We start from the raw sequence: 15,684 nt of genomic DNA on the forward strand, positions 1-15,684 counted from the left end.
CCATTGCATTATGTTTGAGGAAAGGTCACTGTTCATTGTAACTAAAAATGAGGTGTAAGGAGGGATGTGGCATGAGATGCACATGGACAGGTGAGTTGGAACAAGACTGGGAAAAGGGTCATGCCAAGCCAAGGAGTTTATTCTTAGGGCACTATAAAGGAATTGAAGACTTATGCAGAATGTGACATAGTTGGCTATAAATAGGTAAGTAAAACTTGCTCATTAGTGTTAAAGAGAACAGGCCATTTGAGTGTTTAGTAGGATTTGCAACATGCAGTTATAGACTGGGTTACAGGGTCCATCTTGACACATGATGAAAAGACAGCAGTTCATGGAGGCCACTTACACAGTGATATACATTATACTAATATATAAACAGGGTATCTCTCTCCTGTTTATGATTTACCAAGATAGATTTTCTTCTCTACCAAAGAAAAGGGGACTTGAATCCCTTTTTCCTCACACACACACACACACACACACACACACACACACACACACACACGAAAAAAAAAAAGCTTTGAATTAACTAAAGGTTCAACCTGTGGAGATAAGAGCTGTATCCACATGAAGAAACTAAAATGGAGAATTAGGCACTGATCCAACCAACTCCCCTCCTTTACTCTTCATCACCTCCAAAATTCTTTTGCCTATTTTATCTCTATAGTTTCTAGAAAATAATGCTTCTCCAACAGATCCTTCCTTTGTTTTTTATTTTGTGTTCTATAGCTACAGACTTTATTAGCTTATATGAACAAACTTTCTAGCACCTTACAGGAGAAACACTGGTTAAAAAAATGTTGGAAAGAACAAAGATTATTCAAAGATGAAATATTAGCATTATGACCCACACAGACCACCTGGAATTCTTTAAGCCATAATACTCAGTAACAATTCCTCTCATGCAGTGTAGCTTGTACTTCTTAATTTCTCAAGAGATATTTACTTGGACACTAGTTCTTTGTTTTCAACAGTTTTCCTGCCTTTGCAAATTAATCCCCACCTGTAGTCAAATGCTTCCACTTATGAAATCACAACAGTTGTTTAAGTCATGGGACTAAGAATAATGGAAAACATTATGCAATTTTGGAATGTGGGAAGAGGAAAAAATATTTTAAATGAAGGGGACAATCTTCTTATTTAGCTGTATCTTTAAAGAAAGAATAATAGAGAAAAGTAAGCGGATATTCCTGAAACAAAGAGAATGAAGCTGGAGCTCGGCTGCTTTAAAGAATAAAACAAATGTCATACTGCCCTGTACAGATTTTCAGTGGTCTTTATACTCATGTGAACCACTAATTCATTCTAAAGATGGTACACCATAATATTTCTAAAGTGTCAGGCTAAAATGACTAAGAAAATTACTGGATTTGGTTCTGCTAAGCTATTAGGAGATGTTTGTAATCATGTCAATGCACCCTGTGACAAAAAAGAGCAGAGTCACATGAAAAACTGTCACGGAATTCAAATTAGAATTACCTTAGCCAAATGAAATTATTCTGAACCCTAAATAATTTTTATTACAAATTATAGACTTTATCTACACATAGCCAGTCAACTGAATAATTTCCAGTTCTCCAGGTCTTCATGTTGTGAAAATCCAGATGGAACACCAACTGCTCTTTTCCATGTCCTGCCTGAGTTACAAATGAGAAAGTCATGAAAAGTAATGACTCAGGGGTGAACCTAAGGCTTCTACCTCTTACTAAGAAGAAATAACATGGACTAGCTCTATTGTCATTGAAACAAACCAAAAATAGACAGATATGTGAGACAATGATTTTTTAAGACATTGAACATCAGCTAATGGACAGTAATCCCTGAAAGATGGGGAAAATATAAGGTAAGCCCTACAATTGTCCTAGCTTAAGGCCTTGAAAGGGTTTCCAAGGCATGGTCCAGGGAAGGAGAAAACAGGCCACATCATCAAACTCCTTCAAGCTAGGGGATAAGGGTAAGAGTCTGGAGAGAAGAATGTGGCTACAATCTGTGAAATAGAGTATCAAAGAGGAATAAGATACACAGAAAGAACTACATATATCCATAGAGGACTATCCTTTAATATTCAGTTGAATATTGATCATTAAAGATACTGATTAAGGCTGGAGAGAGAAGAACCCAAAACGATTGGAGGTAACAGTTTCCAGTGGTCACTCAGAGCTAGGAATAATGCCTATTCCTCCTGACCAGCATGGAAAACCTCATAACAAGGACAGCCTTGAGTAGAATATTCAGACATCTTGCCTGAGTGGTAGGAAATAATTAGTCCTACACTGAGTATTATTCTAGTCCCAACTGATGAATTTTAAAAGGAAGAGCCAAAAGAATCAATCTATTTTCATATAATTTAACTGTGTTCCAGAATAAAGTTCTAGAATATTTATAGAACACAAACATATTGGACACTCAAATAAAATTCATAATGTCTGGCATCCAATCAACAATTTCCAGGCATGCAAAGAAGTAGAAAAATATGGCCTATGATTAGGATGAAAATCATACAAAAACCCCAGAACTTCCACAGATGTTAGAATTAGCAGATAAAAACATAAAGATAGTGTTTTTAATGGCATTGTAAGGAAAGAGATGGAAAAGTATATGACAAGTAATCAAACTTCTAAAGATGAAAACTACAACATCAGAGATGAAATTGTACTAGATGGAAGTAACAACAGATAACATATTGCAGGAGAAAAACATTAGTGAACTTGGAGACACAGCAATAAAAAAATTCCAAAATGAAATATATAGGGGAAAATAATTAGTTTAAAAAATGAACAGAAAATTAGCTGTAGAAACACTTGAAATGTCCCTATACATGTATAATTGGAGCCTCTGAATCTACTGAGAGAGGGTAGACAGAAAAATACTTGGGAGAAATAATGAATGAAATTTTTCCAACATTGATGAGAAATATAACCTACAGATCCAAAAAGCTCAACAAAGTCTAAGTACAAGAAATAAAGGAAAATATACAAGGTCACATAACCACATTATTCAAAACCAGAGGTAAAGAGAAAATCTTAAATCATCCAGAAAGAACAAAGGATGTTACATATAGAGAAACAAGGATAAGTATGTGGCAAATTTCTTATCAAAAACAATGGTAGGAGGAAAAGAGCACAGTAAAATCTTTGAAGTACTGAATTAATAAATTCTTCAAATTAGAAAGCTACATTCAGTAAAAAATATCTTTTAAAAACAAAATTAAACTAAAACCTTCTTCATGCATACAAAAGCTGAAGGAATTCATTACCAACAGATACTATAAGAAACATTAAAGGATTCCATTCAAATTTAAATTTATAGATGACATCTGTATATATACAAAGAAGAACATCAAAAAAGATAACTACATGGATCAACATATTTTTCTTAGTGATTTCCCTTTCATATAGAATGTAATTTTTAAACAAAAATAATATAAAAAATTATGGGCCTTATAGCATATGTATAAGTAAATTTAAAACAACTGACTATGCATAGGAGAAGAATAGAAGTATTCTATGATAAGTTTCTTATAAGGATATATACTCTAAGTCAAAGGCAATTATTAAAATAAAACAAAGCATCATAGTTAATAGCTAAAAAAGAAAATAAAATAGAATATACATTTATATGTAATATAAATATATCATATAGAAATATAAAAATATATATGTACTTATAAAAATAAAACTATATAAAATATACCTCAGAGTAAATATAAATATAAAATACATATATTTCAGAGTAAGTTGATTTCTTTTTAATTTTTAAATCTTTTATTTAATTTTGAAAGAGAGAGCATGAGTTGAGGAGGAGAGGAGAGAGGGGTGACAGAAGATTTGAAGCAGGCTCTGTGCTGGTGGTGGGGGGCCAATGTAGTGCTAGAACTCACAAACTAAATTGTGAGATCATGACCTGAACTAAAGTCAGCGCTCAACCAACGGAGCCACCCAGGCACTCCCGGAATAAGTTGATTTCTAAGCAAAGAATATAACCAAAAAATATATGGTCTTTTCATTATCATGTCAATTAAACAAAAGGACATTATAATATTAATCTTTTATGTTTCTAATAGCAAAGAGCCTGGAGCCTGGAGCCTGCTTCGGATTCTGCGTCTCCCTCTCTCTATGCCCCTCCCCCATTTACTCTGTCTCTCTCTCAAAATAAAAAAAGACAAAAAATTTTTAAATAAATAAAAAAGGTCTCAAATCAATGACTTGCTGTTCAAACACTTGTAAAAAAAGCAAAGATTTAACCTAAGATATTCAGAAAAAGGAAATAATAAACATCAGAGCAGTTGGTAATGAAATGAAAAGAAAAACAATAGAAAAAAATCACTGAAACTGAAAGCTTGTTCTTAAAAAAAATCAATAATATTGGTGAATATTTAGCAAGAATTCTCAGAAAAGAAATGACATATGTTACCTATATCAGAATGAGAGAAGAAGCTGACTACCCAATCTATAAATATTAGAAGGATAATAAGAAGATATTATGAGAAACTTTATGACAATAAATTCAGTAAGTTAGGTGAAATGGGGAAGTTCCCTAAAAGATAGTAACCACTAAAGCTTACTCAAATAGAAAGAGATTATATGAATAGCCCTGCATGTTTTAAGTAAATTGACTTTTTCTTTAAAAACCTTCCAAAAATTTTCCATCCAAGATAACTTAACTAATGATTCTACTAAACATTTAATAAAAAAGTACCATTTCTATACAAAGTCATTCAGAAGTTCCAAGAAGAGAGAATATTATCCCACTCATGCTATGAGGCAAGCATTAACCTGGTGTCAAAAGTAGACAGTCATTACAAGAAAATAAATCTACAGATATATATCCCTCATGGCATGCATGCAAAGATTCTCAGTGAAATATAAATAAGTCAAAAGCAACATTATAAAAGCAAGATCATACTATATCACAACAAAGTGTAGTTTAAGTAATGCATGGTTTATTCAATTTCCAAAAGTCTACCATTGTAATTCATCATCATATGTTAATGAAATATAAAAGGAAAACCATATGATCACCTTAATAGACATGTGCATGCATACACACACATACAAACATCTGGTGAAATTAAATATTCATTCCTGATCAAAAATCTCAGCAAACAAGGAATAGAAGTCAATGCCCAAAGCCTGATGAAAGGCACCTAGGAAAATCTATAGCTAATATCATATGTAGGATAAAAGATTAAGTGCTTTTTTCCCCTTATATCAGGAACAAGACAAGAATATTTGCTCTCACCACATCTATTCTATAATGTACTAGAGGTTTAGGCATTGTAATAGCTTTGAAAAAAAGTCATTCAAATTAGAAATAAGGAACTAAGACTATTTTTGTTCTCAAGATGACATGATCATCTATGTAAAAAAGTCCTCTCTACAATAAAATTCTTAAACCTCGTGAGTTGATTGAAGTAAGACTATAATATATAAAGCTAATATTAACAAACCTAACAATAACTGGAATTGAATTGAATTCTATTAATAATTGGAAATTGAAATTTTAAAAATATCACTTATAATAGCATAAACAGAAAATGCTTAAAAATAAACCTGACAAAGATGCCCAACACCTATAAACTGGATACTATAAAATATTTTTGAGGGGCACTTGGGTGGCTCAGCTGATTAAACATTCAACTCTTGGGTTCTGCTCCAGTCATGACCACATGGTTATGGGATCAAGCACCACATCAGGCTCTGAGCTGACAGCACTTGGGATTCTCTCTCTCCCTCTCTCTCTCTGACCCTTCCCTCTCCACTCTCTCTCTCACAAAATAAATAAACTTAAAAAATATATATTGTTGAAATAAATTAAAGCAGACCCAAATAGACCATGAAATATACCATGCTTAATATACTTAATATTGTTAAGATGTCAATCATGTCCACTTTCTCTATAGATTTAACATAATCTCAGGTAAAATCCTAGCAGAATTTCTGTAGACATGAACAAGTGATTTAAAAAAAACATATGGAAATGTAAAAGAACTAGAATAGCCAAAAACAACAGTGTAAAAGATGAATAAACTTGAAGGACAACACTACTTATTTCAAGACTACTACAATGTGGCAGCAACATCATAATAGAATGGAAATGGCATAAAGCTAGACAAATAGATCAGTGGAAAAAAATAGGCCAGGAGTAGATTCACAACAGATGGACAACTTATTTTTGGTATAGGTGCAAAGACAATTTAGTGGAAAATGGTTTATTCAACAAATAGTGCTGAAAAACTATTAGTATATAAAAAAATTGAACTTTAATCCTTATCTTGTAAAATAGATGAAAATTAGGGGTGCTTGGGTGGCTCGGTTGGTTGAGTATCTGACTTTGGCCATGATCTCACCGTTCATAAGTTCAAGCTCCATACTGAACTCTCTGCTCTCAGCACAGAGCCTGCTTCAGATCCTCGGCTTCTCTTCCTCTCTGCTCCTTTCTGTCCCTCTCTCTCTCTCTCTCTCAAAAATAAAAACATCTCAAAAATTATTTTTTTAATGTTTTATTTATTTTTAATACAGAGAGAGACAGAGCATGAGAGGGGGAAGGTCAGAGAGAGAAGGAGACACAGAACCAGAGCAGGCTCCAGGCTCTGAGCTAGCTGTCAGCACAGAGCCCGACGCGGGGCTCAAACCCACAAATGTGAGATCTGACCTGAGCTGAAGTCAGAGGCTCAACTGACTGAGCCACCCAGGCACCCCTCAAAAATTATTTAAAAATTAAAAAACCTTAAAAATATTGAAGATTAAATTCAAACAGATTATAGATCTAAATATAAAATACAAAATTATAAAACTTAAAGAAAATCTTTGTGACATTTGATTAGACAAATACTCTTTAGATATGATCCCAAAAGAAAAATAAAAGAAAAATAAAAATTGATCAACTGACTATCATCCTAAGTAGAAACTTCTGCTCTAATAGACAGTGTTAAAATACAAATATGACAAACTTCAGACTTAGAGAAAATATGTATCAAATATATATCTACTAGAGAACTTTTATTCAGAATATATAAATAACTCTTAAAATTCAGCATTAAGAAAAGCAACAACCCAATTCAAAATGGGCAAGTGATTTGAACAGACACTTCATCAAAGAAGACAACAGATGGCAAACATGCACATGAAAAGATACTCAATATAACTAGTCATTAACAAACTGCAAATTAAACAACAATAAATTTCACTACACATTTATGAGAATAATTAAAATTAAAAAGACTGCACCAAATAATACTAAGGATTTGGAGGAACTGGAACTCTCACAAGCTACTGGTAGGGATGTAAAATGGCACACCACTTTGGAAAATAGTGTGGCATTTTCTTAAAAAGTTAAACATACACATACCACCTTATCTAGCCATTCTACTCCTACTTATTTAACTCAAGGCAAGGGAAATATGTCCATACAAATATTGGTGCTCAAATATTCACAACAGCTCTATCTGTAATAGCCCCAAAGTAGAAACAATCTCAATACCCACCATGAGAGACTTGCGTAAACAAATTATATCCACACAGTGGACTACTACTTGGACTTCAAAAGTAATCAACTATTGATAGTAACAACAACATGGTTTAATCTCAGAATATTTCTGAGTGAAAAAAAAGCCAGACATAGAAAAGTACGTATTTTTTTTATTTAAAACTCTAGACAGTTCAAACTAATTTTTAATAACAGAAAACAGATTAGTAGTCACCTAGGAGGAGATATGAAAGATGTTTAGTGATGTGAGGAAATTTTGGGGGGTTATGGATATATTTTGTGTCTTGATTGTAATGATGGTTTCACATGTGTAAAACAGAGGTCAAAACTTATACCTTTGTCAAAACTTACCATATTGTACATTTTAAATATATGCTTTTGTCAATTACACCTCAATAAAACTGTTACAAAGCAAAAACGGTGACCATCCTTCTTTTTTAAATGCTTAACAAATACTTAAATACGAACTGTCAATTTCCATAGACTTCCCTTCTAAGATTTACTGATAATCTTGCATCCTGTGGATACCTAAAACAAATATAGAAATTATGCAAGAAGTTTAAGTTCTCCTGCCTAAAGAAACTCTACTTAAATGAATTTGGAGCGGAGAGATCATTACACTTCTTGAGTTTAGCCCCACTTATTCATGCATGCAATGTTTATACAGTGATGTTAACATAATGTGTTCATTTTGATCTATGTTCCTTGAAGACAGAAGAGATCCCTCTGCTCAGAACAGAGATAACCCAAATTTGATTGGGAGCCAAATGGTATTGTGTGACCTAATTAAATGGTGGGTATTTCATGAGCTTAGTCTTTCACATCTGGCTGTTATTAGATAGCCCTACTTGGCTACCCCACAAAGCAGCATTTGATCTAAGGGCCAACTCTGCCCCACAATTTGCTAATGTCTCTCACACTGACTAAATCCACAGGGAGAGGTCGAGCCCAAGAAACCACGAAATAAAGTAGGCAATATCTCTGCAGAAGGGTATCTTCTATTTCTATTTCTGTTTGGTTTCTAAGGGCATTTTGCCTTGACTAACTTCAAATATTGATTGTTAGAAAGTGGACTGGAAATGTAATGATTGACTGATCACAATGTATTACATACAATGAATTTTGAATACCACAGAACTAATTGAATAAATGAACGGAAATATTAATATTGAATTAATAGAAATGATCAGAGTGAATTAAGCACAGCAGGCCAAATTCTGCCCTTGGATATGCATGCACAATTTCCATTGACTTCAATGGGGGTTTTCTTGTGTGTATCCAAGGGCAGAATCCAGCTTAATGAATTTTTTAATTGTTTTTAAATGGTGAATGAATTGGTTAAAGTGCAAAGCACCAGAGATGATTCCAAATGTATCGCATGTAAAGCTGCCATAAAAATCCATATATTCCCAATTTTTTGTACACTCAAAATACATGCATATAATCTTATATCTACAATTTACCACAAAAATCAAAATTTAAAGTTGGAGAAAATAATATGAGAAATAAAATCATTGCTGTTACATTTCTTTGTAAGAGACTAATGCATTACACGGCTGAAGACTTCTCTTTTTGTATATTAAAATGACAATACTTTGATCTATTCATGAATCACTAAAAGAAATCTGAAACTTTGGGGGCCAACAACTCATCTACGTCCTTTCCAGCATGAGCACCAGTAGATCAAGGTGCTTTCTCCACCACAGCACTCATCACCTTATGGGAGAAAACCTTTTGCCAATGATCATCGATGTCTACGCTTATTACTAGATATTGAGCAACTGTCACAACAGTTTAATTTTTAACACTTTTAGTACTAAAGCCTTTCTAGATTCAGTCCATGATGGAATCTAAAATATGCCCATCTCCTAATAAATGTAGTCATTTGGATAGGCCAGTTCTACTCTACATCACCACACCCACTGGCCGGAGACAAAGAAAATCAGTGTCTTAGACCTGAAATTTATAGCAATTCATTATAAGACATTATTCCTTAATAAAGTATTTTCTTAGTGATGAAAAATAATATTTGTGTGAGATAAGCACTAAGCCTGCATAGGAAAAGTGCGTGTTTGAGTGTTTGGGGGATGCGGGTCTGAAGAACTCACCTGTACAAGAAAAAGCAGAAAAAACAAAACCCAGACTAGTGTACATTCCTTGAATAAATATATAACATGAAATTAAATTGATCACATCCTTTTTTGGTTTGCTTTGGTTTCTAATTAATAGGCTTTCTTTTTTAGAGCAGCTTTAGATTCACAGCAAAACTGAAAAGTACAGAGAATTCCTACATTCTTTTCCTCATAGTCACTTCTCATCCATGTGGTACATTTGTTACAACTGATGAAGCAATATTAACATATCATTATTAATCAATGCCCATAGTATATCTTAGTGTTCACTGTATGAATTATATATTCCATCAGTATTGGCAAATATATACTGATACGGGTCTACCATGGTGGTATATAGAGAATAGTTATCTGCCTTAATAGCCCTCTGTACTTCTACTGTTCATCCTCCACTCCCCCCAAATCTCTGACAAACACTGACCTTCATACTGTCTTTATAGTTTTGCTTTTTCTGGAATGTCACACAGTTTATATCATACACTGTGTAACCTTTCAGACTAGCTTCTCTTACTTAGCAGTATGTATCTAAGGTCCCTCCACCTTTTCCCATGGCTTAATAGCTCATTTCTTTTTAGGACTGAATAATATTTTATTGTTTAGCTGTACAATAAGTTATCCATTTACCTACTAAAAGACTTTGTGGTTACTTCCAAATTATGGCCATTATGAATAAAGCTGCCATAAAAATCCATGCATGGTTTTTGTACAATGTTTCCACTCATTTACGTAAATAACAAGGTGTGTGATAGATTGATCATACAGGATGGATATGTTTAGTTTTGTAAGAGACTGTCAAACTATCTTCTAAAGTGGCTGTACCACTTTGCACCCACATGAACATTAAGAGTTCCAGATGCTGCATATCCTTACCAGCATTCCATGGTGTGTTTTGAATTTTAGCCATTCTAATAGGTGTGCAGTGGTATCTCATTGCTTTAATTTGGATGATTTTAAGCATCTTTTCATATGCTTATTTGCCATCTAAACATCATCAGTGATGAAGTGTCTGATCAGATTCTTTGTTCATTTCTTCAATTTCTTCTCCCCCCCTCCCATCCTCCTTCTGCCCCTCTACCCTGCTCATGGTCTCTCTCTAAAATAAAAACAATAAAATAAAATGTCAATGTCAAATATATGGTGTTATCTCAATTTTCTCCCACATAATCTTGTAGGAGTTTCACAGTTTGGCATTTTACATTTAGGTGTGTGATCCATTTTAAGTTAATTTTAATGAAGAATGTAAAGTGGATGTCTAGGTGATGAGGAGGAGGAGGATTATATTCTATTTATCTGTGCATATAGATACCTAGTTGCTCAGCATGGCCTGTTGAAAAGATTATCCTTTCTGCATTGAATTTATTTTTGCTCTTTTGTCAAATACCAGTTGACAATGTAGATTTACTTCTGTGATCTTTATTCTTTTCCATTGATCTATATGTCTATAATTTTGACCGTACCACATTTTTCTGATTACTATAGCTTTATAGTAAGTCTTGAAGTCAAACATCATGAATCCTCCAACTCTGTTCAATATTGTGTTGGCTATGTCTTATGCCTCTGTATAAACTTTAGAGTCACTTTGTCAGATCACTTTCTTTTCAAGGGACTCTTTTTTTTATTCCATCCTCTCCTTATGTTCAGTAAGAAATAAATTTATATATATGAATTCTAGAACTATCCTTTATAGAAAAACTTGTAAATAAGATAATTAAGAGAGACAGAATGACTTGTTTTACAGGCTAGAGAAATTCTTAGGATTTTTCAGCAATAAGGCTTTTGCTGTTTTTGAATATTAAATATTTACACCAGTGATTATAATCTGTATAGTTTAAAATTTGGGGGAATAAAATTCTTGGGCTCTGTTCTACAAAAGCTTAGAGTCAAAAGAAGGAATTTTGGTACCAAACATCACAGTATTTAAAAAATATTGTATACCTGACACCAAGATAACATTGCATGTTAATTATACCTGAATAATAATGGGAAAAAATCCTGCCTCTTGAAACAAAGGTGTTCATGGGGTGCCCTGGGTGGCTCAGTCAGTTAAGCATCCGGCTTGGGCTCAGGTCATGATCTCACGGTTCGTGGGTTTGAGCCCCACGTCAGGCTCTGTGCTGACAGCTAGCTCAGAGCCTGAAGCCTGCTTCCAATTCTGTGTTTTCCTCTCTCTCTCTGACCCTTCCCTGCTTGCACTGTCCCTCTCTGTCTCTCAAAAATAAATTAAAAACATTAAAAAAATGGAAACAACGATGTTCTGAGGGTCTCAAATGAGAAAAATAATGTAACTGAAATCACATTAAAAACTGGAATGCATGGAGAAGGAAATCTTTTCAAAATTCAGTATCTATGTCATGAAAACAGTCTTACTAAAATTATACTGGTAGTGGCTGGTTGAATCATAGAACTTTAATTCTGGGGTGTGGGTTTCTGTTTTATTGCCTTGTATTTATTCTGAATTTAAAATTTTTCTTTATAAGAAACATTAAACAGTCCCACTAACATTTAAGTTTCCACATGCAGGAGATGTTTTTGAATGTTACCTGTAGAGCAACAAAACTATTGTTAGTGGGCGATTTGATAGTAACTATGGAAGCAAACTATAGACTACAGGGAAATATTACATCAACCTAGCGTTAGGATTCTGTTTAATTTTGAAAATATATCATTAACTCACAAATGATTGCATCTGCAATTATCCCTTCCAACAAAATATTATACTTGATTAGAAAGTACAAATGGTGACAGGAGTCAATTTCATACATGGTAGTTTAGAATTCCTTAAATAATAAGCAATGTAACTAAAAAAATGCTGCAAGTCCATAAGTAACTTATACAAAATAATACTGAAACTTTAAATATAAAGGCGCTCTCTCTCTTCACCCCTACTAGCTTAAAGTGTGGTCCATGGACTGACAGCATTATCATCATAACATGTCAGGCCCGTCCCAGACCACCTGCTTCAGAGTTTTCACTCAAAAAATAAACAAAAGCAAAAATAAAAATCAAGGGATAGCTACAAACATTTAAGTTTGAAAAGCACTACTCTACAATCTTTATAATATACTTAAAAATAAGTGTATTTTGGAGTTAGAGTTGCTTTATTAAATCCCTGTATGACCCTGGATAAATTACTCAATCTGCCTATACTCAGTCTCCTCGTGAGTCATGTGGAAATAATATCTACTTCCTTAAGCTGTTCTGAAGGTAGAATAAATATCATTGTAAAGCGCATCCATTTTTCTGTTCATGCGATTGTTTATGAACCACCTCGGTCATATGTGTTTTTTCTTTGTTTTAAATTTTTAAAGTTTATTTATTTGAAAGAGGGAGGATGGGCAGAGATGGTGCTAGAGAGAATCCCAAGCAGGCTCCCCATTTTCAGCAAAGAGCCCAGCGCGGAGCTTGAACTCACAAACCATGATGATATGACCTGAGCCAAAGTCAAGAGTGGGTTTCTTGACTGAGTCACCCAGGCACCTCCGTCAAATAATACGTTTTAAAGGACTCTGCCAAATAACATGTTTCTCATTTCCTCTGGCTATAGGACAAGAGCTTTTATCACAAAGGTTACAGAAAAGAAAACATAATATAGAAAATTCTCATTAGTGTTAAATGAATACACTGTACTTTTACCCTGGGAATTTCTGACTGTCCTCAATATGCAAGACCTCTTTCAACCTAGGTGTCCTTTATTCCTTCTTTGACTGTATGTAGGCTAATTTGTGGGTATATTTGTGACTAGGTGCAGCCTTCACATTCCCCAGGATGTGTCATTTCTTAGGAGTGGTCGGAAGTTATTTGTCAGATGTGCCTGTGATAGCTTCTCTGCCGGTGCTGGTGCCTGCCTGCACACACTTTCCTTCTCACCTGCAATGGTGATATGAGTTTTCAATAACAGCAACCATCCAGGTATTGCTGAGCGTCCCCGCTGTCCATGTAGAATGGGAAGTTATTGTATCCTATGAATATGTGTCTCATTTGTCTTCTTTCTGGCTTTTCATTTATCCTGAGAGATTAGCTTCTCATCAACCAGATCCTTCATGAGGTTCTCTGATCACACTGTGTTAACATTTCTGTATTTATAGTTCTGTCGCCTAATTATAATGCCTATCTTAATGTCTGACATATCACTGTCCCTCTGTGCGTACTGTTTTTCTTTTTTAATCTAGGCTGCTACTGGAGATCTCTCAGAATAATAGTATCACTGTAAACATAGCTTAGATATCTTAGTGGTTTATTACAATCATGTTACTGAGGAGGTGCCTGGGTGGCTCAGGTGGGTAAGCATCCATCTTGGCTCATGTCATGATCTCATGGTTTGTGAGTTCAAGTCCTACATCAGGCTCTGTACTGACAGCTCAGAGCCTGGAGCCTGCTTTGGATTCTGTGTCCCCCTCTCTCTCTTCCTCCCCTCATTCACATGCTTGCTCTCTCTCTCTCTCTCTCTCTCTCTCTCTCTCTCTCTCTCAAAAATAAACAAACATTAAAAAACATCAGGTGACTGAGACCAAATTGATATTTTCAAATGTATAAATTCTAATTATTAGAACATGATCACTACAGCTATTGGACTGAAACATCTCCATTTATTTGCTTTTGGGCCTTGTTCTGGAATTTGAATAGAAGACCCTTTACAGCTTGGCTTTAATGCACTTATTTTCATTAGGAGTACAGGGATATTCACTGCACATAATTTAATAGTGTTTCTGCCTAAAATACTAAATATTTCCTTCAAGTCACATGAGTTTCTCCCCACTCGACTTGTCTTAACAAATTGGTTATTGACATGGTGATCAAATGACTTTTGAGAGGATGAGTATATGTGCTAATAATCACCTGAAGATACAAACATAAAGGAGAAGTATCTTGGCAATCTTGGTCGTGCGATCACTGTAGGTGTCGGTAGTTTAATCACTGGAATACGTAGGGGCCATTCTTGATGCACAGTTATTTCAATGATGGAAAAATCCTTTATCCAGGCAAAAGTAGACTGCAGTTCTGAATACAACCTTAAGAACGATCTCAAGACACATACAGCTAAAGGAGGAGGAGGAGACCTCAATCTGAAGAGAGAATCAAGAAACTGCCAAGAGAATGAAGGCCAGGGAGACTTGGTGGGATAGAAACCGGTGACCAGAATGGTGAGAGCTGTGCTCAAGGGCAACTGACAAGAGGAAAGTTCCTACAGGACTTCGAAGGTCTGAATGTCTTTGGGAAGAACCAGAGAGGCTTTAAGGGTATACATTTATATAAACAGATGCATCTTTGTATCAATCCTAAACTTCTTTTTCACTCATTTTTTTAATTAGCAAGAAAAGCTCCATTTTTCATATAGCTAATAACCTATCCTATGGATTATGAGTAGATTCCTGACATTACAGAGACATAGTGAATACAATTTGGTTCAGTAGTAAAGAAAAATAGGGTCTGATTGGTGATATTATTGAATCCTTTCTTTTGGAAGTTAAGTATAACGTGCTAAAAAGTCATGACATAAACTACATTTTAAAGTGATGTTAAATATTTTATAGATGCCCCTGGTAGGATTCTTTATGTGCTTGTGCTTTAGAATGAACTGGAGCTGAGCAGATAGATAAACAGGATGGCTGAGCTGGGAACACCTTTCTCGGCTGCTCTGCCATTTTCTCAGGCTGGCAAAGCCCCTAAGGAAAGTACTTCAAGTTAGGTAAGAAACATTTATAAGTTTAAAGTTTAGTAAGGAGTAAAGAGAGAATTTATTTTGCTTCTTCAAAAGTGCAAATTCTAGTGTTTTAGGGCATCAAGGGTGCAGAAAAGCAAATGTAATTGTTCTGTAAATTAGCCCTTGGGCTTTTCATTCAAACCTAAGCATTGCAACCAGATCAGAAATTTCGACAATGTGGCATCTCTATGACTTTCTCTGTGAAATCTAATGCTCTGGCTCATAGACATAATATAAAACACTCTGTAGGTCTGCATTATGTAACCTCCAACCATATAATTCCATACTTGGCTCAAAATCTAAAATATTCCCTAGAAAAAATGTAAAGAAATAATAATAGTATTAAATTTAAAGTCGCTCACA

This window comes from Suricata suricatta, chromosome 3 (genome assembly GCF_006229205.1).
Source record: "Suricata suricatta isolate VVHF042 chromosome 3, meerkat_22Aug2017_6uvM2_HiC, whole genome shotgun sequence".
Classification (NCBI taxonomy): Eukaryota; Metazoa; Chordata; class Mammalia; order Carnivora; family Herpestidae; genus Suricata; species Suricata suricatta.